At 39.8% G+C, this 25,763-nt stretch overlaps 1 protein-coding gene and 1 long non-coding RNA gene across 6 annotated transcripts in view; one reads left to right on the top strand and one right to left on the bottom strand.

Annotated features, from left to right (window-relative positions):
• Positions 1–25,763, bottom strand: part of TRHR (thyrotropin releasing hormone receptor) — a 47,983-nt gene that overhangs the window by 16,286 nt on the left and 5,934 nt on the right. The gene's annotated exons all lie outside the window — the stretch shown is intronic.
• LOC103348114 (uncharacterized) overlaps positions 7,874–25,763 on the top strand; it is a 40,608-nt gene continuing 22,718 nt past the window's right edge. For 4 of the 5 annotated variants that reach the window (XR_011389502.1, XR_011389505.1, XR_007919138.2 and 1 more), the window contains exons 1-3: positions 7,874–7,950; positions 8,221–8,264; positions 9,115–9,226. This is a non-coding gene — a long non-coding RNA (uncharacterized lncRNA). Of the gene's footprint in view, positions 7,951–8,220; positions 8,265–9,114; positions 9,227–24,368; positions 24,607–25,763 lie in introns of all 5 variants that reach the window. The other variant, XR_011389504.1, reaches the window with a different exon arrangement.

Here is a 25,763-nt window from a genome sequence, read left to right as displayed (position 1 = left end):
GGGCATCCTAGTAGGTAACTTTATTATGAGAATAGGCTTTTTATTAATTTTGAATCCCCCACCGTATGATGCAGAAACTCTGCTTTTAACTTTATGAACAAAATAAATCAACAACAAACTTTGGCTGCATCTCTGTGACACAAAACCTAATCCTGACACATAGTAAGTGCTCAATGCATTGCTGAATTATTATGGCATATATGCTTATTTTTCACAAGTGTTAAGATGTATTTGTGGAGTTTTGTGTGATTCTAGGGTGTTGTTTTTTTTTTTTTTAAATCAGAGCAGAGTGCTCCTGTTCTTGTACTTTTTCTGGCTAGAATATTCTTAATTTCAGATGTATATTTCCTTCTGGAAGCATTGTCTTGGTCAATGAATACAAAGCAGTTAGTCTTTAATATTCTAACGCCATTCTTTGTAAGGTAACAATACATTCTGTGTTTGGACTCTGTCCCTGTTCTGCATTTCTGCATATTAACACAGTGTTCTTTAAATGAGAATATTTTGCTCTCAGATGGCTCTCAGCAAAGTGATCAATGACCTTTTGCATTTTGTTCCATTAATTGAGCCAGTTTAAGGATAAATTTGACTTGATAATTAAATAAATCAAATTTAGCCAAGCTTTTGCACTAACTGGGGGCTCTGGGAATTTCTTACAGATTGTTCTGCTTTGTTTCGACTTATGTATGAACAGTTAGTTTTAAAATACAGTTATAATCAATATACGATGCTTCCTATCATGGAGTGAGATCACTAGTGGGATTTAAAAGTTGAATGATGGGTATACCTAGAAAAGGGCTTGGAATCAACTCAAAGTCAGTTAAAGTATAATACAAGTGAATAAAACCTAAGCGGTGATTTGTGGTACAGAGTGCACAAACCAATGCACTCTGCATTGTACATTACTTATGGATAGCTATTTTATCAAATATTATTTTTTATTTTACTTTGTTTGAGAGGCAGAGAAGAGAGAGAGGAAAAGAGCACACACTCCCACCAAATTTTTCTCCCCAAGTGCCTGTGGCAGCTAGGGCTGGGCTGAAGACAAAGCTCAGAGCTGGAAATTCAGTCGGGGTCTTCCATATGGATGGCAGGGACTTAACAACTTGAACCATCATCTGCTGCCTACCAGAGTGAGCATTAGCTGGAAGCTGGAATCAGGAATGGAGCCAGGACTCAAAACAAGGCACTCTGATGATAAAAGATGCAAGCATCCCACCTGGTGATTAAACCTCTAGGCTAAAAGCCTGCCCTCCTTATAGGTTTGATGACAAGATATCCAAGGATGCTAATGAATGGGATCTTGATCTTGTCAGTATTTCATTCAGAATAACCTTTCTGGCAAAAATTATGAAGTATTTTCTGTGCTGGACTATAATTAAAAACATCCATGAAAAAATTAGTAGAAATCCACAAGAGTAACTTTGGTTGCATCTGGTAGTGCTTGGGGAAGGAAAAGTGAGGCTTATGGTGGGGGGAAATAGTGACATAGGATTTTTTTAAAGTGCACATTTATAGGTCTGGTACATGTGAAGTGAAATTATTTTTTTTCCCCAATTCTAGGGAGTGCTAAGGAAGCTAGGTGGAACTCAGGAAGAGTGAGAGAGACATTTGGGGAACAGGACAGTGGCCTCTATGTAATAAGGTCATCATTGGGTACCGGGAGGACACCAGAGCACAGATGAGTGCTGGCATTACAGGTTGGCGCTGCTATGCGGAATACGATGTGAGCCTTCCTCTGTGAGTCCTTTAGTTCTCTAGGAAAATACCTGAGCCTTGTCAAATGAGAGTGTGGTGGCAATTACTGCAGTCGACATGGGATGGACCCTGGAAGCCATGTACTTTCTTTCAAAAGCAAAGTTAGAGGGGTCTGCACTACAGTGTAGTGGCCTAAGCCTCCACCTGCAGTGCCAGTATCCCATATGGGTGCCAGTTCGTGTCCTGGCTGCTCCTCTTCTGATCCAGCTCTCTGCTATGACCTGGGAAAGCAGTAATGGATGGTCCAGGTACTTGGCCCCTATCCCCCATGTGGAAGACCTGGAAGAAGCTCCTGGCTCCTGGTTTCAGATTGACCCAGCTCCAGCCATTGTGGCCATCTGGGGAGTAAACCAGCAGATAGAAGACCTTTCTCATTGTCTCTCCCTCTCTGTAACTCTACCTCTCAAATAAATAAATGAATCTAAAAAAAAAAAAAAAAGTAAACAGAGAAAGACATGAATGCATCAAGAGTGAGAAAAGAAGAAAAGTGATTGGATTTTGAGCTGTCCTGATTAGTGGAACTGGAGTTCAACGCTAAGTTATACCAAAATTTCTTAGTGTTGGAGAGGCCATGAGTGACTTTAAGTCTATGTTAGATGAGGACTGTGCAGTATTTTCTTAATGTGTTTCAATGTAGAAGGGGGAAAATGGAATGCAAATTGAAGGTAGGCTAATCTAGTGATAGGAATTAGCAGATAAATGGGAGGAAGAGAATGGAGACATATGAAGTACCTACTATGTACCAGGCAGTGTGCTGGGTATTATCTTCACAACAGTCCTACTTTCATCTGCATTTACGATTCATGTTGGCAAAGTCACAAGTCAATTACTGAAAGGCACGCCAAAGTCATCTTTTCTCCTTACTATAATATCATGAATTTGGGGAAGAAATATTTTTCCAAATTTGTAAAAACCAAAACTAAACAAACTGTAGACTTAAAAGTTGGAATTGGTGGAGGCTGTATGTTGGAGAAGAGAAGGGAAAATGAAAAACCAATTCTTGTTTGTACTCGGGTTTTTTACCTACAGCATCTAACAAAGGTATTGCTATGTGCATTGTGACACCGCGTCTTGATGGGATATATTTTTAAATGTTTTTGATTTCAGGGTTCTACTGAGAGTGGAAAACAGCTGTGTGCTAGATAAGATTTGCAGCAGGGGGCTGGCACTGTGGCATAGCAGGTAAAGCTGCAGCTTGCAGTGCTGGCATCCCACATGGGCACCGGTCGATACCCGGCTGCTCCACTTCTAATCCAGCTCTCTGCTATGGCTTGGGAAAGCAGTGGAAGATGGCTCAAATTCTTGGGCCCCTGAACCCCCATGGGAAGACCTGGAGGAAGCTCCTGGCTCCTGGTTTCAGATGGGTGCAGCTCCAGCCGTTACAGCCAACTGGCGCGTGAACCATTGGATGGAAGATCTTTCTCTCTGCCTCTCCTTCTCTCTCTGGGTAACTCTTTCAAATAAATAAATAAATCTTATAAAAAAGATTTGTAGCAACACTTGAATATTATATGTAAAACTTTCCATAAAACTAGCACCTATTGTAGTGTGGCATTTCAGTATTGATTATGGAGTTCTTTAATCGTGCAGGATGAAAGACTGGCATCTCTCCTGTTGAGTCGATGGTTTCTTGTTCACAGGAGGCAGATATTTGGAAACACACTGAGAAAGGAAAATCTCAGCTGGTAGGATTGGGATTCAAATTATAATAACATCTGAATTTAGAAGATAAAAATGTGATTTTGAATTCTTTCATGAGCCATGCTGGAACAATGTTACTGTTCCTCTGCTGTGGTTTAAGTTTGCCATGCAGACTTTTCTAAGTGTTTTCTCTTCAAGGTAAATTACTAGTCCATAGCTAAGCATAGGGTAACTCTGCCCTATTTCTTCAGTTTTCCTACCTTTGCTCTCTAGTATGGTTACTGCTCCTGATCAATTTCCTGTTTGGAACCAAGTTTTAGAAATTCTTAAATGATGTACATTGGCTGGCTCTGCAGTGGAGATCCAGCAGTAAGCTGTAACACTCCTCTGACAATATCGATTCTTTCTCAGGAAGGTATTTCCTAACCTCCTCTCTCCCCTATGATTCTCTGGATATCCAGCCTGGAAAGAGTGACAATTGTAGACCCAGGTACAGAAGAGCGATACCTCTGTGTCGGCATTGTGGTGTAGTAGGTTAAGCCTCTGCCTGAGCGTTGGTATCCCATTTGGACACCAGTTTGCATCCTGGCTGCTCTACTTCCAATACAGCTCCCTGCTAATGAACTGGAAAAGGCAGGGGAAGATGGTCCAAGTCCTTGGTCCCGTGAACCCACATGGGAGACCCAGAAGTTCCTGGCTCCTGGCTTTGGATCAGGCCAGTTCTCACCATTGTGGCAATTTGAGCCAGTGAATTGAAAACCTCTCTCTTTATCTTTACCTCTCCTGTCTATAACTCTGCCTCTCAAATAAAGAACATAAATCTCTAAAAAAAAAAAAAAAAGTGATACCTCAGCTGCTTACCCAAAGACTACTGGGAAATCAAAGAGGATACTTTAACATGTGAAATATGAATTATGGAGAGAAAAAAGGTGATGGTACTCTCTGAGCTGCCAACTTTTTAGTGGGCATTGAGTTGTCTCACTTCTAAAAGTCTTGAACAAAGTCCCTCATCAACAGGCCGAGAGCATTTGGGAGGCATCCAACTCCCACAGTACATGTGTCTTTTCTAGAGTAGATCCTGCTTGAACCTGTCTGGAGTTTGTCGCTCCCCCTCTTCATGGAGGAACGACACTAAATCCTGCCTAGGCTTCATATCCGAGTCACGGCACCATTATGTCGCTCCCCGTCTTCGTGGGGGAACGACACAGGACCCTGCGCTGTTCTTTTGTCTGCTCGGCCCTTCCCGGGTTTGCTGCTGGTTCTTCCCGGGTTGGCTGCCGACCCTTCCACCTCCGTGGAAGGGCGGTTCCCCCTGCCACATTCCCCACTTCTGCGGGGGAGCGGCACACCGCCGGCCAGCTCTCTCGGGGGCTGCACAGGTGTTCCCCTTAGATGTTCCTGGTGCATGCCGTCTCTCTCCTCCTTTATAGTCCTCCTCCACCAATCCCAACTCGGCTGCCCACACGCCGAGTACACTGCTCTCCTCCAATCAGGAGCAGGTCCTACAGTTTATTGGTTGAACTGGAGGCAGCTGTGTAGAAGCTGTTTTCTCCTCTCCCAGCGCCATATTGTGGGAGAGCAGATGCATAGAATAAGTCTTAATTCCAGTAACTTAGTCTAGTCCGGGTTGCTCCCCACAGAGTTAACAAAGTTAATTTTCCAGCCATCCTTAGACAATTCACAGAGACAACACAAGTGGAGGAGACATGTTTCTTTCCTTTAGCAAGCCATAAATTCTGCTTAGCTTTTTGATGTTTTAACTAAACATGGATCTCAAAAGATGTTATTTTTATATCTCAGCTTTACCGCTCAAAGCTTTCTGATGACTACATTTAAAATGTGTAAATATGTGCAAGAAAACTGACTGAAAAACAATGACTTGATCAGCCCTTGTCCTGACTGTTGATGTACAATTTAATACTTTATCCCTTTTAGTATTTTTTGTTCTACTTAATATTATTGGTTGAACTCTGTAATTAACACACAATTATTCTTAGGTGTTTAAATTTAACTGAAAAGTGATCCCTGTTAAATATGAGTGGGAATAAGAGAGGGAGGAGATGTACAATTTGGGACAGGCTCAATCGGAATTGCCCCAAATGGTGGAGTTAGAAACGTGCCAAGGGAATTCCAATACAATCCCATCAAGGTAGCATGTACCAATGCCATATCACTAGTCCAAATGATCAGTTTCAGTTCACAATTGATCACACTGATAGGTCTAAGAGTCAAAGGGATCACACAAACAAGACTAGTGTCTGCGAATACTAACTGATAGAATCAAAAAGGGAGAGAACAATCCAACATGGGAAGCAGGATACATAGCAGACTCCTAGAATGGCAGATGTCCTGAATAGCACTCTGGCCTCAGAATCAGCCCTTAAGGCAGTCGGATCTGGCTGAAGAGCCCATGAGAGTATTTCAGGCATGGAAAGCCAAGACACTCTGGCCAAAAAAAAAAAAGAGGACCTAAATGAAAGATCTCTGTGAGTGAGATCACAGTGGAAAGAATGGGCCATCTAAGAAGGAGGTACCTTTCTCTGAAGGGAGGAAAGAATTTCCACTTTGACTATGACCCTGTCAGAATAAGATCGAAGTTGGCAAACTCAAAAGGCTTCCATAGCCTTGGCAACTCATGACTAGAGCCTAGGGAGATTACTGACGCCATAAACAAGAGTGTCAATTTGTTAAGTCAACAACAGGAGTCACTGTGTACTTACTTCTCATGTAGGATCTCTGTCTTTAATGTGTTGTTCAATGTGAATTAATGCTGTAACTAGTACAGAAACAGTATTTTACACTTTATGTTCTGTGTGGGTGCAAACTGTTGAAATGTTTACTTAATATATACTAAATCGATCTTCTTTATATAAAGATAATTGAAAATGAATCTTGATGTGAATGGAATGGGAGAGGGAATGGGAGATGGGAGGGGTGCGGGTGGGAGGGAAGTTATAGGGGGGAAAAAGCCATTGTAATCTATAAACTGTACTTTGGAAATTTATATTTACTAAATAAAAGTTTTTTAAAAAAGAAGACATGAAATCCATTGTAACAGGTACTATATTAATACAAAGGGCTATTGTAGTCATCTTTTTATATTAAAAACTACTTGAAAGGCAGAGAGAGAGAGAAAGAGAGAGATAGAGACAGGGATCTCCCATCCACTGGTTCACTCCCCAAATGCCTGCAATAGCTGGAAACAGTCCAGACCAAAGTAAGGAACCAGGAACTCAATACAGGTCCCCCACATGAGTGACAGTGATCCAATGACTAGAGCCATCACCTGCTATGTCCTAGGTTTCAAATTAGCAGGAAGCTGGAATCAAGATTGAAGCAGGGACTCAAATCTTGGTACTTCTATATGGGATGCAGGTTATCCCAAGTGGTGTCTGAACTTATATATCAAATGCCCACCTTGGAAAGGGAGGGGGGTGCCATATTCTTTATCCTGTCTTGAAATCTACATTCTTTGCAATGGGTGCCAACTTTCTCCCTGTGTTCACCTTGCAAACTGAATGAAGTTTTTCTGTATTTGCTTCTCACCTGTTTGGTCAGAACATCATTTGAGTCTACAATGTACTTGAGGCACAGGGTATGCTGGCTCTGGCTATGAGGTCCAAACTTTCAACACAGATGAACACATCAGCGTCTTTTGGATGGTCTAGGTGGCTTTGTAGTGCAGTGGTTAAGAAAATGGGTTAGTAGGGGCCAGCATTGTGGCATAGTGGGTTAAGCTGTCACCTGTAATGCCAGAATTCCATATGGTAACCAGTTTGAGTACCAGTTGATCCAATTATGATCCAGCTCTCTACTCAGGCACTGGAAGATGGCCAAAGGCCCTAGGCCGCTGCATCCACATGGTAGAGCTGGATGAAGCTCCCGTCTTTGGCTCTTGTGGCCATTTGGGGAATGAACCTGTGGATGGAAGTTCTCTCTCTCTCTCTCTCTCTCTCTATATATATATATATATATATATATATTTTAAAGATTTATTTATTTATTTGAAAGTCAGAGTTACACAGAGAGAGGATTGGCAGAGAGAGAGAGAGAGAGAGAGGTCCTCCATCTGATGGTTCATTCCCCGATTGGCCACAACACAGAACTGTGCGGATCCGAAGCCAGGAGCCAGGAGCCCCTCCTGGTCTCCCATATGGGTGCAGGGTCTCAGGACTTGGGCCATCTTCCACTACTCTCCAAGGCCACTTCAGAGAGCTGGATTGGAAATGGAGCAGCTGGGTCTTGAACTGGCACCCACATGGGATACTGAAGCTTCAGGCCAGGGTGTTAACCCACTGTGCCACAGCACCAGCCCCCTCTTTCTCTCTTTGTCTCTTCCTCTCTTTCTCTAACTCTGCTTTTCAAATAAAATAAATAAATCTTAAAAAAAGGAAAATGGGCTGTTGAATGCATACATACAGAGAACACATACATAGAATACAGACATGGCTGCATTCTAATTCTCATTCTACTACTTATTATGTGTATGGCATAGCACAAGACATTTCATCCTTCTAAGTTCCTGTATACTCATCTGTGAAACAAAAGCAGGTAAGAAAAATGAAGAAAGAAATGTATATAAAGCACTGGCATGGATTATGGGCCTCAACAAATGACAGCTAATTTTACATAATTTGGAATGGTAAAAGTTCCCATCACTGGGAAAATGTGGAGGATTTAACCAAAGGTAGAGAAGCCTTTGACAACCACTATAGTAATACCTTATTGAACACTCAGTATGTTAAACATAGTACTAAAGACTTTATTGAATTATTACATCTTTACAGCAGTTATGACATAGGTATTCACTTCATTTTCTAGGTGAACAAAAAAAGAGATCCAGAGGAGTTACTATTTTTAGAGTGGTAAGTAGGAGTCCTCCTCCAAGTTAGTTGCTCCTATTTCTCTCTGTTTATTTTGCTTGCATTCATGGTTACAACCTGAAAGGATCTTGTTTTACTTACTTACCTACTTATTGTCTATCCTCGCGAGAATAACCACTCCTTGAGGAGCCTTACTCTACTCTATCTGCAAGAAGCTGTGTGAGGATCTGCCATCTAGTCAATGAAATAAATATTCAGAAAATGAATGAACACACGATGGAATGAAGAAACAAATTGACTATTCTAAGATGTACAGCTTTGACAGAATTCTGTGTGGCCATTTTATATTTCTGGTCTAGTCCCAAATATTATTTTGTGTCTCGTTTCTTTTCTGGTGTGTGAGATTTCAATGGTTAGGAATAACTTATTGCATATTAGTATCTTTATTTCCTGAAACAGAGTCTGGCATCAAAAAATACTGTAAGTTAAAAGTTAAAAATGAAAATCAGTGTGTAAATATTCTTTCTCCAAAAGAGATATGATAGATCAAATTATGGTGAATAAAATATTCTGGAGAACAGTTTGCTATTCTGCAAAATTGAAGAATTGGTGACTGTATTGGTAGGAAGAATGTAGGGAAATTAAAGACCTAAGGGCATACTAACTCAATATGATTTATGCTGAGTTCACTTCCCATTAGTGGGTGTTGACTGACACTATGTTAATATACACCAAAGTAGAATGGGATTTGCCTCCAAATGACAGGCACTGTTCTGTCTTATCTGCCTGCTGTCACAGTCAATCATTTGGGACTTCTCTGTCACTTATAAAGTTATAGAAAGCTATTTTTCCTGATATCACTCTGCATCTAAATACAAATTTGTATTCTTAGGGTTCATCAGAATCAACATTCTGCAATGTAATGGACAGAGCATTTGCTCTGGGGGATATAAAGTAAAGATAAAAGCCTGGGATCCATTAGCTGCTAACTTGGGCTGCTCGTGGTAAGCTTGGATTTTCTAGTTCTAAGATTTTGTGCAATCTAAACATTTTTATTTAGCATGATTTTATTACGTATTTAGTGAACACCTGTCATGCACTAGTAGCTGTACTAAGTATCTAATATTTTCACAAACAAATTCTTAATTAGGAAGAGTCCAGGAGTCATCAAGCTTTTACTGTAAAAGAGCCAGATGGTATATATTTTAACCTTTGTGCACCTTACAGTTTCCGTTGCAACTACTCAAAAGTCTTTCATTATAGGGAAGAATCTGCCATAGGCAATGCATAAATGGATGTGTATAGCCTTTTAAGATTGATTTAAACTCAATTTAGAAAAATAAGCAGGAGGTCAGAATTCGGTCCATAATTAGTTTGCTAACCACAGAAGAGTTGAATATTTTTAATAAAACAAATGACGTACAACCTATTTCAAACCACTATTATGATTTAGGCTTAAAATGTCAATTCTGTCACATAATTATCAAAGCCTATGAGAAATAAAGATTAAATAATCCTGGCTCTTATCTTGTGGACTAAAGTTTTTATTCAAAATTTGATTTATCTTATATCAGATTCATGGTTAGCTTTTTCTCTCTAGCAACAAAAAAAAATTCATGAAATCATTTCACTGTATTTTAATCACCCTGAGACCCACTTTTCCAGAAGATGAGAACTATTAAGAATTATTAGATTGGAAGACATATAGAAACCATGTCAAGAGGCACTTGAAGAAGGCATATTTACAGATTGGTGGTAGCTGGCTGTCTTGGTCCCAAATAAACCAGTCCCTGGGTTTGTCACTCAGACTTTCCTAATACTGCAATACAAAAGACTCTCTTCTTCTATGGCAGCCAGGCTGGGCTAGTAGCCTGTCTCCAGCACTTGACAGTTGTTACCATTTGGACCCATTACTATTTCTGATTCTTAGCTTTCTCTTTAGTAAAATGGAAGCAGTAACTTGACCTATCTTGCATGGTTGCCGTATAGATAAATGTAAGAATGTTAAGTTCTTCCTGCCAGTTCTCAAAACATAGTCAATTCTTGAAAAGTTAAAGCTATTTTTGAAACCTATTAGTAGTAAATATTCAGTTCTTATTGTGAATCAAGCTGTGTTCTAAGTGCTTCACTTACGTACTATCATATTTAGACAAGATCATTATGCACAAGGTACTATTATTATCTCCATTTCACACTTGAAGAAATTCATACACCACATACTAAGGGTAAAATGAAGATTTGAACTGGGTAGAAGAGTCTTCTCTGATTTGTCTCTGAAAAGGTCACTGTTTCTTAGTCCCAGGTGAGGACTTGAGCAAGACTGTCATACTTTCTCACAAAAATGGAGAGAATTAACACTGTACCTGGATGTAGGAACAATTATCAGTAACTTCTCTTAATCACAGATCCACCAAAAGGTTCCTATTCCAACACCAAGAAACACTTCAGTTATGAATCAGAATACATTTTCATTTAGAATGGGTGTTATAAAAGTTTATGAAATATAATTGAATAGTATCACTAATGCTATACTTCCTGCACATAAAAATCAAATGACTTCTATAAGTCCACTTGGGATTTTAATATTGCACCAGTGGGAAAAACTGTGTTGAGTTTTGAGCATTGATTTATAAATGCCATTTGCTAGTGTCTGTATAGAGAATCAAAATATCATACTCTGAAAAGAGGCTATTATTTAATATATCTGACTATCCTATTTAAAATTGTATTCCATTTCAGCATTTCATTATCCCCCTTTTCTTTTTGATTTTTATCCACAATAGGATATGCCACAATTTCATATGATATATGTATTTGTCTCTTTACTCCCTGTTTCCTACCTTTGTCTTAGAGGGTAAATTCTTTAGAATAGATTTTTGTCTGATTTGTTCATTGCTGTGTTCCCAAGGTCTAAAATAGTGCCTGGAACATTCAAACAGGTATTCAATGCATTATTATGGAATGAATGCATGAATTTAATTGTCACACATGTAATAAATCCCATTTATCTTGTGAAGATATGGCTCACTCTGTATCTCATCACTGAGATACTAGCACCATGGGCAGGTATGTGAAGATATGGAGTATAATGTTGCTGCCAGAGACTTTGAATTAGACACTAGGTTTAAACTCCTTGCTCCTCCATTTTTTTTAAATGACTTTAAGCTTAATGTCACTAAATGTCAGCCCCCATTTTGAAGTTGATAGCATACATTATGACTACACCCTGGGTGCAAGTGAGATGATGGGTAAAAATGTCTTAGCACCATGCTGGGCACATAATAAGAGCTCAGTAGTATCATCTATCATAAAAGTTGGTTAATGATTTGACACTTACGCAGGTGGGATAGACTATTTTCCAGGCTGTGTTGTTTTGGAGGAAGACCAAACACGTAGTCTGTTGCATGATACTAACTGAAGAATCTAAGCTGGAATACAAGTGGATGGAGAGGCTTTGAGGAGGGTTTTAAGAATCAGTTGGAGAAATGTTCAAAAGTCTCCATGGTGTCTGGGGAGTCTGAAATCTCGCCCTCTCGTTAGAATTTGTATTGGGATATGCCTTTAAAAGTGAAGGGAAAATGTCCTATTCTTCAGGAATTTTGGAGTGAAATAAATGTGAACAACAAATTTATAACACCTTGTTAAGATATAATATGTTTGAATCTTTATGATGATGGTGAACACAGCAAATATATGAAATATTAACTCATCAGTTTATGAGGAAATAGCTACTCATTACAAAGGCTTTTGCACACAGCATTTCCCCTGGTGCCACTATATAACAGTTTACCAAGATGTTTTACCTCTGAATGCAGGCATTTCTACTACTCTTTAGGGAAAATGGCTTTCTGAATTTTATGCTTGCTAATCAACATTCTTCAAGTTGCCTTTATGATAAATTATCAGTGCTTTTGAAAGAATGCTTTATATTTCTCACTGCTACAAAAGAAAAAAAATAGCTTTCAGGATCATGTTGGGTCAGTTTAGCTCAGGCAAAAAGGTGACTCTATTGAATGAATAGGATTCTAATTATAAGAGCTTCACGCTGTAATTCTCTAAAAGAAGGCAGCATTATCTGACAGTGGGTTTACATTTAGGAATCAGTTTGCAAAAATTAATGCTCCTTCCAAAAATGCTGCCAAGATCTTCTTAATGACCACTGAAATTATGTGAGATAATTCATTCTGTTGCAGTCCTGAAGTTTATGTCTTGACTACCAGGGCATGATAAGGACAGGAGTTTCTTTTTCTGGTGCCTAAGTGTTTATCATTACATTTTTTAAAAAATAAAAATTGCTTTCTCTACTTGGAGTATATGCATAGGTATTTGTCTATTTTAAAGCATATTTACTATGGGGACAATAGCCTGGATGATTTAATAACCTCTCTTGATTAATTATTCTGATGAAATAGCTAGAGTTGAGGAGGAGCCAGCAACAGAAACCGCTATTCATTAGCTTAAAAGCCATGGTCAATAACGGCAGTTTCCCTCCTGTCTGAATTTTGGTCTGCATTGGATTTTGAGTGACTGACACAGACTCCTTGAGTTCAGAGAGCTCCCCCAGGAATAAACAAACATCCTGTATGATGCTGAAGTGTGAGGGCAGGACATTGATAGCGGAAGCCTTTAGTACTTTAGTTTTTGCCTATAGTACTCTCAAGGGTCTCAGTGAGGAACAAAAAGCCAGACACTTGCCTATGAACCAGAAGAGTCAAGCACCCTTGATTGTGTCGATCCCTGTTTATTAAGTGTTCAAGCCTCATGACACCATATTCCATTGAGGTAAAGTCAGCAGCAATGTGAAGTCAACAACCAGGTGCGAAACGGAATGTGCTGCTTTTGTCCCAAGGCGAATTGCTTCTAAATGTGTTTCCAGAATTTTTCAAAGATAAAGTGGAAATGAAAAACAGACTGTGTAGCTCAGATGTTCATCTGGGGATGTTGATAAAGGAGAGAGCTGGCTCAAGATTGTGAAGAAGGAGTTGTTTCCTATGAGCTGGTCTTGTTCACAATGGCTTTGAGTAAGGGATTTATTGAAGCATCTGGTTTTATTGATTTGGAGTCAGGGCTTCCGATGCAAACTTTTAGCAGATGAAGAAGTCTCTGCCCTGTGGTAATACTTCCAATCTAATCCAGTCTGGCCCTTTATCATAAGATCTTTGCCTCAATGAAGGGGAATAGGATGCTAAATGAGAAATTATCCTGGCTGTGGATGTGTCACTTGCTGCGGCAGAACAGTAACAACCTTGAGGACCATGCCAGGTAGCTTTCTGGTCAATGAAATGGCTCATTTAAATGTGGACTATTGAGAATGAGTCCCAGAAAAGACAACTGGAACATGTTCAGATATTATTAAGAAATTCATATCAAATGTAATTTACTATCACACTAGTTCATTTAAAAAAACACTATTGGAATCTAATCATTATCATTTCACCAATCACCTACCTCTCCCATTTCCCACAATGAACATCCATGCTTCTACTCTTGTCCCCTTTCCCTGGCATTAATCTCATCATTCTCAGCCCATGACTTCCTGTTCTATCTCATGGAGAAAATAGAGACCATCTAATGAGAACATTCTGCCTTCTAATCTAAAATTCATCAGCAACCATGATCATCCTTATCTCTTTTCCTTGTATCTTATTCACTCCCTTTTTAATCCATTCATTTAGAACACATTCATTTATCTACTTATTTACTGAAAAAAACATTTATTAGGTACTTCTATGTACCAGACCCTGCTGTGTGCAGCACATGCCTCAGTAAACTTGACCCAAACCTCACTGAAAAAGAAAAGAATGATGGCCCCTATCATATCACTTCTTGCCTCCTCAGAAACTATTTTCTATCGATATTGAGTCTTACTCATGTTTCTCCAAATAATTCTTTCTAATCCACTAGCTCTTTCCTATCAAGACTTAAACAGGCTCAGGTTTCTTCCAACTTAAGAAGTAAAGCAAAGTGATACAAAAACACCCTATATTTATTTCTCCAGTTGTTACTTTCTCTATCACAATCAAGGCTGTTATAACAGAGATCGATTCCTGACCTCTTTGTAGTTTCCTCCACCCATCATACATCCTCCTCCATCAAATCCACGCAGTCTAATTTCCTTGATGCTTTAAGGAAACCACTTGCAAAATTTTCCAATGCATTTTTAGACCCTATCGTTGATGTTTTCCATTGACTGCCTTTAAAATAGACTCCTTCTTTGGTCTTTGTGACTTTTCTCTTGTTTCCTTCCTCTGTCTCTGCCTATTCCTTCTCTGTTTATCTCACAGGCTCTTATTCTCCCTAGAATTCTAGCTACTCAGTGTTTCTTTCCTAGTCCACAAAATTGCCTCCCGGGATGGTATTACTCTGGTTTCTTTAATAAATGATCTGTATGCTAATTGCTTCCAAATCTATGTCTGCAGGCTACTTATTTCTTTTGAGCTCTAAATCTGTATTTCTGATTCTGTCTTTGTCTTCTGTAGATACTTCAAATACAGTAAGCTAAACTTTTTCACCTCAAGGAAATGTTTGTCCTCCACTTACTGTCCCCATTCAGGTAAATGACATTATCCACTTAATAATAGCAGTAAATAAAATTTATTATTTCTATATTCCAGGAACTGTGATATGTACTTTATAAAGAGTTTGTTTGTTTGCAGCAAGTCCTAATAACTACCTTGAGAGATAGGTGCTGTTATCATCACCATTTTCACAGTGTATCAACTAAGGCTCAAGGTTGCAAATTAACTGGTTCACATCACATAATCATTGGCAATCCAGGATGTTATCCCAGGGGGTTAGATCCAGAATTTAATCTCTTGGCTGTCACACCACTTTTGCTCTCAAAGATTCAAGAGAGCCACCTTTGCCTTCCTCTCTCACATCTACTCACACCAACTTTACTGATTCTATTCTGATTGTACATATTTCTTTCTCTACTAATAGCTATTTACCTTGTCATGTTAGGCATACACAGGGTGATTATCATTGTGCTCATGTTATTGCAGTCCTCTCCTAACTAAAATCCCTGACTTTGGACCAACTATTTTCCTATATGGAAAGCAGTGATATTCTTCAAGCATAAATCTGGTTATAACACTCCCTGCCTGGCAATCTCCCAGTGGCTTTCCACAGCCTTTAGAATCTTGTCTGAATCCCTCAGTATACTAACCACCTTCTTTCCTGGTCTCTACTTACCTCATTAGTTTCATCTTTGGTTACTCAGCATTAATGAGATACTTGAGGTTCTTTGGATAAGTCTGTATTTCTAGCCTTCACCTGTAATGTTCCCACTGCAGACACCGCTTTCCTTCTTCATCTATAAGATGTCTGCTAATTCACAAGGCTTAATTTAGGAGTCCTTGGTTCCAGAAAGCCTTTCTGATGACCACCTCTACCCAACCTTCCAGATCAAGAGCCACTAATCTGTGTTTTTCACCACGCTAGTACATTCCTTTATAGCTTATCAGTTTACTTTGCTTTTCCTATTAGACTTTGAACTTCCTCTGAGAAAAACTCTTCATTTATTTTCATATCCTAGGGATGAACACAGTGCCTGGCAGAGAAGAGGTTTTAAAGCATTGGTGAGGAAGTGAAAATCTGTCCTGAATATGTGTATCTGCTCTTTACTTTGCCTGTTTTCCCAACCCATGTAATTAAGTGCTGGAAGGGATTGTAATAATTTAACCAGACCATACTTAATTCCAGGAAAGCACCTCCACTGTGCACTGTAGTTGGTTTATACATAAGAATTGATTTGATTGCTTTTAACTTTTTCAGAGAGCTGTCTAATGGATTCCTACAGAAATCCCTGGAGGTTCATCCTAGTACTTTATAATCTCTAGTTAAATATTTCTCTTGTAAATTTACCCTGGATCTGAGCCTATTCCTATCTTTCCTGGTAAAATAGAAAATGGATTAGTGCATTCTTCCCCTCTACCGTCCACCAACCAAAATTTTAAGTCTGTATAATCTTTCAAATGTTTACCAAGAGGAATCAACCACAAAGCTGAACTCCCATCCAAGAAAGTGTGGCAGAAGGTTCAGTGCCGCATATCTGTGGGGGCTTGAGCCACTTGACTTTACAAATGATCTTGAAAAATGCATGGGTTGCTCCGCCTTTGCCTTGCCTATGTCCTCTCTCACTCTCACAACGCTGCCACATTTCTCCCTGAGTCACTTTCTTATTTTCAAAACTAAGTTACCTCTGCCTGCAGAAAATACACTGAGTTCTCCCATAGCCATAAACCTCCATCACGCTCAAACAACTAAGGTCCCAAATGGGGGAGCATAGGAGGCTTTAAAGTTACTATATGATTTTTTTTCTGGGCAAACTATTCAAGGGTACAGTGGAGTCACCAGTGTTGTTTATGGAAGTTTAGTTCTTTTTCTTTCTTTCTTTCTTTCTTTTTTTTTTTTTGACAGGCAGAGTGGATAGTGAGAGAGAGAGACAGAGAGAAAGGTCTTCCTTTTGCCGTTGGTTCACCCTCCAATGGCCGCTACAGCCAGCGCCTTGTGGCCGGCGCACCGCACTGATCCAAAGGCAGGAGCCAGGTGCTTCTCCTGGTCTCCCATGGGATGCAGGGCCCAAGGACTTGGGCCATCCTGCACTGCCTTCCTGGGCCACAGCAGAGAGCTGGCCTGGAAGAGGGGCAACCGGGACAGAATCCGGCGCCCTGACCGGGACTAGAACCCGGTGTGCCGGCGCCACTAGGTGGAGGATTAGCCTATTGAGCCACGGCACCGGCCCCAGTTTAGTTCTTTTTCTAGGATATTATTTTTATGTCTACTAAATATGATTATCAAGTGTCTTATTCACTTTATTTCATGTGCATATGCATAGCCTTGTTTAATTTTTAGGTCTAATTTAATTTACATTTTTTTCAAGTTTTTCTCCTGTGTCTCCACATAGCTCTCAAGCGTTGTGCCTGACTCTGGTGGCCAGGCCATGACTTTTGTTTTAGATAAATCCACTTATTCTTTTAACAGCAACTTTCCTCATACTTTGACTAATACTTCTGTCCTCACATTCCTTCCCAAGTGGGAGTACCCACTAAAATCTATCTTTGTTCACCTGGCCATATTCCAAGAGGAGAAAATGGGTCTTTTTATTTCTAGCAAAGTACCCAACTCTGTTTTAGCCTCTGAAATAAAAGCATTCTTCTAGATCTCAATTTTTATTAATCTGTCCTCCCATTTTTAAAAACGGAATCCTCATGGGGCTAGTGTTGTGGCACAGCAGGTTAAGCCACCATTTGCAACACTGGCATCCTGTCTAAGTGCTGATTGGAGTCCCAGCTGCTCCACTTCCAATCCAGCTTCCTGCTGATGTGGCTGGGAATACAGCAGAAGATGGCTCAAGTTCATGGGCCCCTGCCACCATCATGGTAGACCTGAAAGCAGTTTCAGGGTCCTGGCTTCAGCCTGGCCCAGCCCAGGCCATTGTGGCCATCTGGAGAATGAACCAGCAGATGGCAGCACTCTTGCTCTCACCACTTCCCTGCCTTACCTTTCAAATAAATAGAAAAAAACTTAGAATCCTTGTCATAGTTCCTTTCCATTATTTTGGTGATTCTCAAATCTACATATCTGATTCTGATCATTCACTATCTAATATCTCCAACTCCTCCATACAGCTACTTCTCATCTCAAATTGAACATTTCTGATTTTTTTTTAAATTTAAAATGTATTTATTTTAGAAGCAGAGAGTCACAGGGGTAGAGAGAAAGACAGTGCTTCCATCTGCTGTTTCACTGCCCAAATGTAGGCAATAGGCCAGGGCTAAAACCAGAAGGTAAGATCACAGTTCAAGTCTCCCACATGGGTGCTAGGAACACAATTACCTGATCCATTACTGTTACCTTGTAGGGTTTGCATTATCAGGAATCTGGAGTCAAGAAGAAAGCCAGGACCTGAACCCAGATACCCCTGTACAGGATGCAGACACCTTAACACAGAGCTAAACACTCATTCCCCTAGCAGTGTTTTAAATACCTTTCCCTGAACATGTCTTTCAGTAACTTCTGAAAAATCTCTTTCAAGTCATATTTGATTCTTTCACTTTTTTCTTCACTTCCATGCTGTTCTAGTCATTTATCAATATGTTCCTAAGCATATGGAGTGGGGCACCATGGACACAAAGATTAATGGGCTGATGTTTCTGCAGTGGTGATGTGGACAATCTTGTGGTGAAAACAGCCATTGGAACAGGTCATTAACAAAACCATGATTAGTAGGACAGATGAGAGCACACAGTGCTACAACAGAGAGGAAGAAACACCAGACCTTGGCAGTGGAGATCAGGGGAGCCTGCTCTGAGAAGTGACCCATTAGAGGCTGAATTGGAAGTATTAGGTCAATTAGATGGCTTAAAACTTGGGGGAATATGCCCACTGGCTTGGAGGTATGCTAGAGTATAACAGATAAGGATTATATTGGGGGAAGGAAGGCGACATCCTGGGCAATCATTAGGGAACAGATCATAAATGTAGGGCATGGTAGCAACCTGAGATTTCAACAGATAAGAAATGAGAATAGTGAAGGATTTCAGGCAGCACAGCGATGGTATCAAGTCTGCGATTTTGATGATTGTATCAGCACTCTAGGAAATGAATTAGAAGATAACATTTAAGAGTCACAGATATTGGTTATGAATTCACTGAAACTTTGGGGAGGCAGAAAACCAGCCTTTTCACCTACAGTACAAAAGGGAAATGATGAGACTGGAACAGAGGCAAAAACAATAGAAAAGATGTTGGGTGTCTTCTGTGTGTGTTGCGGGAGGGGTGGCAGATAACAACTACCTGAGAGTGAGTTTTGAAATAGGCATTTCAAGAATCAAAGGAGGGACGTGATTAATGTCCTGCAAATGGATAGGCAGAGATCACTGGGAGCACATTTGGAATGGGAACTCCAAGGATAACGTAGTCACCATCTAAGGAATGTGATTGTCATGGGCATTGCTCAACAGCATGATGAAGAAACCGAGGCAGCTCTTGGAGGTGATTTTGGGCTTCGTGTCCTGACATCATTGATCCAATCTCAGCCTATCCATTCTCCAAATTTATTTTTCATGTCTCTGTAACATATTTGGATAATCTCACCACCATTCCTCTGGCAGAACATGTTTATTTTAATTCCATTTTTTCCATTGACAATGCCATCATATCTTCTCAATCCTCCCTTTACTTCTCTTATAACAACTTCTCTTCTCTCATTCTATTCAATTACTAACCTAACCTCTATACTGTATCCTATCAGTTCCAAGAAAATTTACTGTAACCTCCACCAATCTCATCTTTTTTTTTTTTTTTTAATGTTCTTTGTCCTAGTGGTTGACATTATGTAAACTCTGGAGCGGAGGTGCTGAGTTCAAGTCCCGGCTTTGCCACAACTAGTTGTGTGAGTGATTCAGGGCATGTTTTGCAGCATCTCAATGCCACCAAATTATCATCTATAAGTCTGTACTTTCCAGGATTGTTGTTAAGATTTACTGAGTTTATGTAAAACACTTTGAATAGTACAGAACACATAATAAAAAGTGAATAATGTCTAGCTTCTGTTCTGTGTGTCATTAGGTGTTGTACTTCTCTCTGGGCACACAGTTTGAGTGCAGGAAGCATTTACTGATTTGATCTTATTAATATGCTGTTAGAGCCCTGCAAGATCTGCCTCTGTTATAACCTATAAATTTTGTTGTCTTCTTCAGGAACGTACGACCATTTTATATTTTTATTGCTTTATGAATAAGGAAAGAGTACATGATATTTGAAATCTATAATTTAACCACAGTAATATTTTTGAATGTTTATGATGAACTAGTCATTTCCTCACACTCTATGAGTGAGAATTATTAGTATCTCACCCTATATATGAACAAACTAAAGTATCAAGAAATAAAATGACTTACCCAAAGCCATAGACACAAGCATTAAAAGAGCTGGGATTGGAGTTTATGCTTTTCTGATTCTAGAGCTCATGCTCAACCTGCCTCCCAGTCTACCCTAATCTGTTGACCTAATTGCAGCCTGTGCTGGGAACCTGCACATTGTAGAAATGTGTGGAAGTGCCAAGAGCAAGGACTTTACAAGCGGGGAGAATTTGCATGAGCAAAGTCATAAAGTACTAATGAACTTGGCATGTGCGGGAAATTCTTGTTCAATGTGTCTGAATCTGTGGAGAAGAGAGAAATATAAATAGTACTGCTCGTCCCTTTGTATTCTGTGCTGTGTTTAATAAACCATAGACTGCCCCAGCTAAGAACCTAAACTCCCTTTAGGAATTTTTTCTGTTCTTTATCTACCTAATTAGTTCTGAAATCATTCTGATTTTGCCTTCTGAATATTTTTCATCTACATACATTCTATCCTAACAATCCCTAATGCTGTCCCTGAATTCATGCGTTCCTTGATTGATTGCAGCAACTTCATTCCTGTTTCCCAGGTTCCTGGTTGGCCCCATCAGACAATTTTAATAGCAAATTTCTCAAAGTCAAATATCATTTACCACTGCCTTTTTGAAAGACCACCTATGGTTCCCTAGCACCTTAGAACCAATCTTCAAATGACACACTAGGTTTTCCATGGTCTTGTCTGGGCCGAGTTTGGTGACTTAAATGACTAGTTCTGTTGACATGAAAGTCGTCTTCTCATGTTGGCCTGGTGAATGTCAACTCATTCTTCATGAGTGAGAGTGACTTACTCCATTGGGGGTTTGCTCTCCAGTCTTAAGTACAGTATTCGCCCTTTGCTGCTGCTCCTTCTGCATGCTGGACAGCCTAATCTTGTGTTTTCTAAATATTTAAATATCAAATCTCTTGTATTTTATTGAAAATTTGATAAGCTGGTGACTATCACTGGTTCTTTAGAAGAATATCAGGTATGAAACTGGCATTCAATGAATCTTCATTGAATTAACGAGACAGTGGATGAACAGTGCCAGGAATATGATGAAATGTCACATTTTAGAGGGTGTTGAAAGCTTGTCAGAGCAGAGTGGAGATAGTTCCTTCCGAAGGAAGAGAATGCGTGCAAATTGTTTCAGGAAAGCAGTCACACAAGGGCACTCAAGTAGATTTATTCTCTTCTTTAAATCTCTGCTTGGATTGTTTTCCTCCCCCGGGTTGCCATCCCTCTGTCTCTCTGCCCCTTCTGCCTCAGAGAGCTCTCTGATGGAGAAGATTTTAAAGGATAACAAGAAAATCAACGTGATTTTGTATAACAAGGTGAATTATTTTCTGTCTGCTGTGTTTGTAAGTAAATATTTCCCCCTTTGAAAGGGAAAGAATCTTCCTAAAATGTCTTATCTACTAACAAAATCACCACCATTCTGGCTAGTTGACTTTGGATATTTAGGAATTCAAAATGCATTTGATAAAAGAAAATACATTTTAATTAAAATTGGAGGATATGACATAAATAATTTTTCAGGGAGCAAAACTGAGTGTTGGCTTTGACTGAACTTTCACACTTTAATTTATTATATATGTGAAATTATATATGTTTGATACATATGACAACATACATGTATTTGTATTTATACACACATAAATAGAAAGGTTCTGGTACATATTTAACAATCATCTCTCCACAAAAGTAGGGGGGCGTGGGTTATCCTATTTACTGATCTCTCTTTTATAAGTCTGCCAGTCATGGCTAATTTTAAGTAATAAAATGTAATGGCCTTGAAAGTGGCATGGGGATGACAGTCCAACAACTTGATCTTGAAAGCCCATACTCTTTGGCTGCAGCACACCAATACATTTATAAACATTTTGGGAGCCTACTATATACCAAAGTTTGCTCTTAAGGATATTAGTGGCAGTAGAGAGACAGGCAGGTTAATAATTATGGTCCAGAAGAAATACTAAACTTGAATTATATGCAAAGGACTATAGAAACATAGGAAGAACATCTAAATAGTTATGCTGCGAGGTCCAGGTACATAAATTTGAGAAACTCAGGAAAGATTTGATGTTTGCATGGGGCATTATTTGATTGGAGGCTTGAAAAACAGTTGGGAGTTTGCCAGATAAAGAGCATTCAGGCTGAGAGAACACAGCATGTTCAAAGAACTGCAAATAATTCAGTATTCCTGGAGCATAAAGTTGGGAGAGCACAAGAGATGAAGCTGAAAATGTTGGAAGGAGCCAAGATCTTATTTGTTATGCTAAGCAGTTGAAACTCCAGGCTTCAGTGGACTTTAAAATTTATTTTGGTAATATATCTCTGTTAGAGAGATCCCTTGGTTGGTAACACAAAGGATGATTTGGAGGAGAGAGGACCGGGAGCCAGAGAGGCTGGTGAGGTGTTAGTGAAGTAGGGCAGTGAGAGGTGGCAACTGCAGGCAATGGCAGTGCAAGTGGAGAAGTAGGCCAGCTGGGGGAGTTACCAGCCAGAATCACTAGGGCTTGGTTATTGCTTAGATCTGGTTGGGAAATATTTGGATTAAAAAAAAAAATAGAAAAGGATTCCCAGGTCTATAGTTTGTGAACCTAAAACAGGAAAGAACAACAGGAAGGAAGGGAGAAAGAAAGGAAGAAAAATAAAGAGAAATAAAAAGAACAGAAAAGAAGAAAAAGAGACATTTATGAAAGAAACCAGTGAGTTTGATATAATTACATTACATCCAAGAAGCAATTGCATGTATGGGACAGGAGATGTCATTTCTGGAGCCGTATATACTGTAGACTCATAGGCAGCAGCTATAAGCACAGATATGGAGGAAAGTATATGAAATGACAAAGGGGCCGGGCTGGGGAGGAGGGATGGGAATTGTGCATGGCCACACTACAGTCTGGTTCAGACTTCCCTTCCCTCTCCAGACATTTCCCTTCCACAGACCCCTTCAACAATACTGAATAATTCCATCTCTGGATACGCCCAGTCCTCTGCCACCTCCTCTCTCCTTTCTGGTGACATTTCTTCCTTTTCTGCCATCTCCTCATCGCTGCTTTGTGATATTCTGTCTGTCTTTCAGGTCCCCCTCACATATCACGTATTTCATAAAGTTTACCTCCATTCCCTTCCATTTTCACTTCTCCCCTCATGGATGCTATGTCCTCTCTGTTGGAATATAACGGTCTGCTCTGGGTTGGTTGTGTTCATTAGCCTTGGACTCTTCGAAGATGAGTTTGTTTTGATGGATCCTTGTGACCTCCACACCTAGGCTGTTGCAAGGTGCTTTCAGAGATCTGAATGAATATTTAACCAAATTGGGGGGATATTGAATCTAACTGGCCTACTGTAAAATGTGTTTAATACTGACCTAGTTCTAGCTTCATATAGTTCCTTTCCCGCAGTTAATAACAAATAGTAAAGAACAACAAGAACAGAGTTACAGATTAACCTTTTGTCCGTTTGGAACTTGGGATACCTGCATTTTGAAGAATTCACAAGACGCTGTATTAAGAAGTACAAAGTAAAGCAGTTTGTCATTTTCAAGTTTGACTGATTTTAAGATGTTTTTTGCATGGCCAAATTGAGAATTCTGTACGACTGCAGTTTTTCCTGTCTCTAGGTATTTGAGATAATTCATTTTTCTCTACTGGTGGAATTATGGCTCAAACTTGTAGATATAAAATTGGGCATGAACAGTGTATGCTCACCTGAAACAAAGAACAAAAGCATGAAACTGCAGGGGAGCACCCCTGTGTCAATTTATGAGCTATACATTAAACATGTTCTTGTATACATGATTGTGAAGCAAAATGGAAAATTATTCTTTAGTAATAAAAGTAAAATGGCACATTTAGCTACCTGGGTGCTAAGTGACAAAAATTGCACTTTTTTATTTCCAATTTAGGGACCTTTGCATATAGTTAGTTGAACCCAGTCAACTGGAATAAATAAAACAATTAAAAATTAAAATAAAGCTGTAAAATAGCCCCAGTAAACTTGGGAAATTTCTAATTTAGTTTTAATGCTGCTGAGTTTAGTGTCATTAATTTGCCTTGTAAGGTTAATCATTGATTAAGCTAACTGGGAAGGTGGGGACTGAATTGAGCAAGGGTTCTATTAGAGGTGGTGCAATTATCCGTTACTTAAGTCAGAAAACCCAAAGGGCTCTAAGTTTCTGAGTGCCAGTCCTCCTGTCTGTCTGCAACAATGCTTCCTTCCCTTTGTGTCTTAAAAGACATATTCTTCTTTCAGATGTCTTGTTTAAAAAGTCAATAGCATTGGAGGGAAGAAGGAGGAGCATACAGAAGACACATGGAGACCGTTTCTCTGTCTTAATTGTCCATGCGCACATTGTATGACTGCAGATTCCTGAAGAGAGAGTCAGGAGGGTACCCAGGGAGATGTAGGTCCCTAAGAAGTGGCTGGACATGTGGGAGAACAAAAATGGACTTAGTCTGATGCCACTTGATGTCAGCAACAAAGCTGTGAGGTAATTGTTCTCCCCATTTCGGTCATGAGATAACTGAGGCTGCAAAGCAACCCAATCCGAATCACTTTCTTTTACTCTGCTTTTTTCATTTTGAGAATATTAATTTCAGCATTTTGTGTGATATAAAATTATGTCTACATTTTTACTACAAATATAAAAAAGATCCAGTGAAAACATAAGAAAAAATATAACCAAATTATAATGATACTGGTTTAGTGGAGTGTGGTAAAGTGTTATTTCTAGTTTTCTGTATAACCTATAATATGCATGATTGCTCTTATATCACTGTGATAACCATCATTGTCACTAACAACAAAAGGATGGTATTGCTTTTATTTATTTTTTTATTTTTTTGACAGGCAGAGTTAGAGAGAGAGAGAGAGAGAGAGAGAGGTCTTCCTTCTCCATTGGTTCACCCCCCAAGTGGCCACTATGGCTGGCGCGTTGCGGCCAGAGTGCTGCACCGATCCGAAGCCAGGAGCCGGGTGCTTCCTTCTGGTCTCCCATGCAGGTGCAGGGCCCAAGGACCTGGGCCATCCTCCACTGCACTCCCAGGCCACAGCAGAGAGCTGGACTGGAAGAGGAGCAACTGGGACAGAATCCAGAGCCCCAACCGGGTGGGACTAGAACCCGGGGTGCCGGTGCCGCTGGTGGAGGATTAGCCAAGTGAGCCGCGGCACCAGCCAGGATTGTATTGCTTTTAAAAAGAAAGTCACTTTTGTTTATTGAGCTGCCGACACCTTTCTAGTAAGGTGGAAGGCTTTTAAGAAATTTTTGGAAGGAGTCAACATTGTGGTGTAGCTGGTAAAGCCGCCTCTTGTGATGCCAGCATTCCATATGGGTGCTAGTTAATGTCCTGGCTGCCCCACTTCCAATTCAGCTCTCTGCTAATGGCCTAGGAATAGCAAGTGCTTGGGCCCCTGCTACTCACACAGGGGACCCAGATGAAACTCCTGTCTCCTGGTTTCATCCTGGCTTAGCCCTGGCGGTTGTGGCCACTTGGGGAGTGAACCAGAGGGTAGAAGATTCTCTCTCTCTGTATTACTCCAATTTTCAAATAAATAAATGAATCTTTAAAAAACAAGGACTTTTTTTTTTTTGGAAACAAAGATTGATACTTTCCAGATTTGATTTGTCAAATAAAACTCAGAACAAAA

The sequence above is a fragment of the Oryctolagus cuniculus genome, chromosome 6 (assembly GCF_964237555.1).
Source record: "Oryctolagus cuniculus chromosome 6, mOryCun1.1, whole genome shotgun sequence".
Classification (NCBI taxonomy): domain Eukaryota; kingdom Metazoa; phylum Chordata; class Mammalia; order Lagomorpha; family Leporidae; genus Oryctolagus; species Oryctolagus cuniculus.
This window is presented reverse-complemented; position numbering and strand designations above follow the sequence as displayed.